Consider the following 4,015-nt stretch of genomic DNA (forward strand, 5'->3'; position numbering starts at 1 on the left):
TCCCATTCAATCTCTCTCTTTTTCCTCTCATTGCTTTTTATTAAAAAAAGTTACTCCATTCCTGCTATGTTCATTTACTCTTCCCTATTTCTTACCTACACTTTGGTATCTGATCCTGAGCCCTCCGTATGTTGCCTTAAAAAGGATTTCTTAACTAACAAGTAAAATCATTTTATATATTTCTTTGTTCCTTTTATTCTCAAGTTCTCTGTATTTTCTTATAGCACCTGCCTTGAAATGCCCTTCTCTCTCACTTTTCAGGCACTTCATAGCTGATTATCCTCCAAACGCTGATAGCTCCTTCTCTATATCATCTATGACATTTCTTTCATTTCTTACCTTCAGAATATATGTGTCCTCTAAGCTCTGTTCAACTATTTTCATTGCACGTCACTGTTTAGACTAACTACATGTACAGATATAAGTTTGATTTCTCTTCTCTACTACAAACTTTATTTCTAACTATCAGTTAGGGATCTTCAACTTTTGCCATGCTGGTGTCTTGGTCATGCCAAATGGAACTCCTTTTCCAAGTCAAATCTGCTCATAATACTGATACCTCTGTTTTCGCTAATATCACCTCTCTTCTTATTAACCATGTCACATACCTGAGGATGCTGTTCATCACTCAAGCTCATAGCTCTGAAAAATCACTATACTCAGTCTTACAGTCGACATTCCCTGATTAGCTGCCCATTATCTTTTACCTAGATTAGCATTTCTCAACATGAGTTCTATAGTCTTACTACTCAAAGTATGGTTGACAGACTAGCAATGTAGGCATCACTGGGGAATGTTTTAGAATTGAAGAATCTTCAGATTCTATTGAATCAGAATCCGCATTTTAATAAGAACTTTTGTTTTAGGGTAACTTGTTTTGAGAAGCACCTTCCCATTATATATGAGTTCATGAGATTTTATTTTGAGAGAGAAAAACAGAGAGAGGCAGACAGACAGAAAGACAGAAATGGAGAAGGAGGAAGGGAAGAAGGTAGAGAGGGAGGGAGAGAAGAAAGAAGAGGGAAGGAAGAGGCGAGAAGAGGTCAGAAGAGGGTGAAGAGAGAGAGAGAGAACATGTTTCTCCTCTTGGCTATTCAGTATATTAGCCTGTGTAAAGCCTTACAGCAATGAAATAAGATTCTGCTTGTAATATACATTAGAGGTCTTATAAAGAGTATTATATACATAGCGACTGTTCTACATTCACCGATTTTCTTATTTTCTATTTTATATGGAATTACTGCTACTATTCTTAATTACCATAATCCACCTGCAAACAACTAATGGAAAGATTTATTTGAATGCTTTTCTTCAAAAATGCATGTAATAGTTTCATTATATTATTTTTATATAATCTTTTCTTTTTTTTGTCAGAAACTGCCTGGTGGGATGTTTATAGGGAAAAAAATTCTAGATAGACAATCTGATGACTGAGGTGTGTTATTGAGTCTTGGTGAGACTTTAGTAATATTTTCAAAACCTACAGAGTTCATCCTGCCATTGCTATAAGAAGAATTTTATTTTTCTCCTTGATTAAAAAAAAACCTCAGTGTGACACACCTATCTCTCTTTCACATTTCACAATAAATGCTGTATTCCTTTTTGGAGATTCCCTATAAAAACATTGAGAATTTACAGAGTGATAAGGCTGCCAAAGCCACTTGAAGTAAGAATCTAATTTGCAGCCTCATTACAACCCACAAAGAGACAAGACCTGGTCACCGCTGATTTGTCAGCTGATATGCTCTGAATAAAGCAGGCACTTGAATGCTTTCTTGTCTAATAATACTCAGATTGGCTCTAAAGGCTTGTCTCAGCCTTAGTAACATGCTTTTAAAACCACAAGACTCCAAATGTAACATTAGACTGTAGGTAAAATTATGACTACAAAGAAATTCAGTTATGTGGGTTTACTTATGTTTGCTTTAGCCACCAATAAAAATCATTGAATTAAAAAAAAAGCTGAGCACTGGTCAAGTACCGATCAATATACCACATGAAGTTTTAAATCAAGTTAAGGGACTGATTGATTGAAACAGACGTTCCTTATTGTAAGTATTTGGCTTTGTCAGTTTTTCACCTGCTTAAGTATTTATTCCAAAATATTCTCATCTTTATATGATAAAACATATTTGGCAGAATATATTTTAGAGATATAAGCAGAAACAATTTATGGTATTTTATATATATATATATATAAATATATATATATATATAAAGATTCACTCTTGATTATTTTTAAAACTAACATGTGATGGTTTCCTATTCCTTACTTCTGTACTTTATGGTCCTCAATCAGCACATTCAAAAAGCAATAGCTTAATCTTATAATGATGACTCAAAAATGAATAAATGAAAATGAATTTTTAATTCAAAGAGATCATAGATTGGTAGTTTATAGTATGCCAGGCACTCCTGCACTCAAAGGATTGATAATCCAGTAGATTATTAGATAATTGCTTGCTTTTATATATAGCATAATTTTTATTTTTACAACAAATGATTGGTTAGAATATTGACATACAAATAAATAAGGTTTGTTGTTGAAATTTTATAAAGTGATTTTCCTCTCCTGTGAGAAATTAATTAAAATAGTATTTTTGAATGTTAGTAATGTCAAAAGAGAAAAATAAATTATTTTTCTGCTGATCAAATTGAAGTTGAAATTATTTATGAGGTTGGGTACTAAAACCTTATTTATCAAATCCAGAGCTGATATGTAGTTCAAATGCTCACTTTTTCCTGAGAATATTAATTATCTACAGATATAAAACAATGAAAGGGTATTCACAAAGGGTATTGTTTTCTGCTATATCATGAAGAAAAATTACTACTGACAGTATATCGTTTCTCGACAGAGTCAGGGGTAGACTCCAGAGAGGAACATTTTGAGATGTCACGTATTTCTTGATTTATGTGCCATGATTGATGAAGGAGAAAATAATAAAGTAATGCTTTATAATTTTCCAGCATCAACCTAATAGAGATACTTCTGAGACTGTTAAAAATTAGGTTTGCTTTGTCTATGGCCATGCCACTCTGAACAAGCCCAAACCCATCTGATCTCAGAAGCTAAGCAGGGTCGGGCATTGCTAGTACTTGGAAGGGAGACCACCTAGGAAGACCAGGTGCTGTTGGCGTAAAAAATAAAAAATAAGGGATTGTAAGCTGACAAGATCTCTGCAATCTGTGAGGTCAACCAAGGGTTGCCTTGCCTAGAAAAAATTAAAAAATAAAAATAAATAAAAATTAGGTTTGTTTTATCTCTTAAATATTAATCATAATTAAAAAGCAGCAAAGCATAAAGTAGGAAAAGTAAAGAAATTTGCAATCTGAAAGAAGCTAGTTTACCTTTCACCTTTCTAAAATTAAAGTTTATAAGAACTTGATTGCTTTCCTATCTTTGTATACATCAGTTTGGGAAATTTCATCAATTAAAGAGTACTGGGGACTGCAGATAGTGTAGGACATTTCTACTCTGAAGAAACTTGTAAAGTGATGCAATTGGCAATACAATAATTATTTAAAGAAAAAGGCAAAAAATAGTATTCTTGAGAGAGATACAAATGTAGATGGAAAATGCACTTCATTCATGAAACACATGGAGTTCACATAGACTATATTCCAAAAATCATGCTAAGAATAAAAAAGTTAACTCTGGGGATAAGAAAAGCTTTATAGGCAAATCAAATTTAAGAGAGGAACTAAAGGATTGAGAGATACAATTTCCAACGATGGGGAAAAAAGATAAAGTATACTCCAGAGATATAAAATTGTTATGACATAATGTGCTTGATGGAATGTTTAAGTGTGTTCGAGTTATAGAGAATAATCTAATAGAGAATAAGCAGTGACACTTTGGAAGTAGATTAGTTCAGAAGCAAAGGTTTATCATAAGTGCAATAAACTGTGGTGGTTATTGTCTTACTGTGGTGGTTATTGTCTTACAGTGCTAGGCTACCTATTTTATAATATGCTCTGTGATATTGGGGATGGAAGTCCATAAAGTCCATTT

The 4,015-nt window shown here is 33.0% G+C and overlaps 1 pseudogene; it reads left to right on the forward strand.

Moving 5' to 3' along the window:
* Positions 1 to 3,021: 3,021 nt before the first annotated feature.
* LOC111743206 lies at positions 3,022 to 3,140 on the forward strand (annotated as a pseudogene).
* The last annotated feature ends 875 nt before the right edge of the window (positions 3,141 to 4,015 follow it).

Source organism: Pteropus vampyrus, unplaced genomic scaffold (assembly GCF_000151845.1).
Source record: "Pteropus vampyrus isolate Shadow unplaced genomic scaffold, Pvam_2.0 Scaffold4, whole genome shotgun sequence".
Lineage (NCBI taxonomy): Eukaryota > Metazoa > Chordata > Mammalia > Chiroptera > Pteropodidae > Pteropus > Pteropus vampyrus.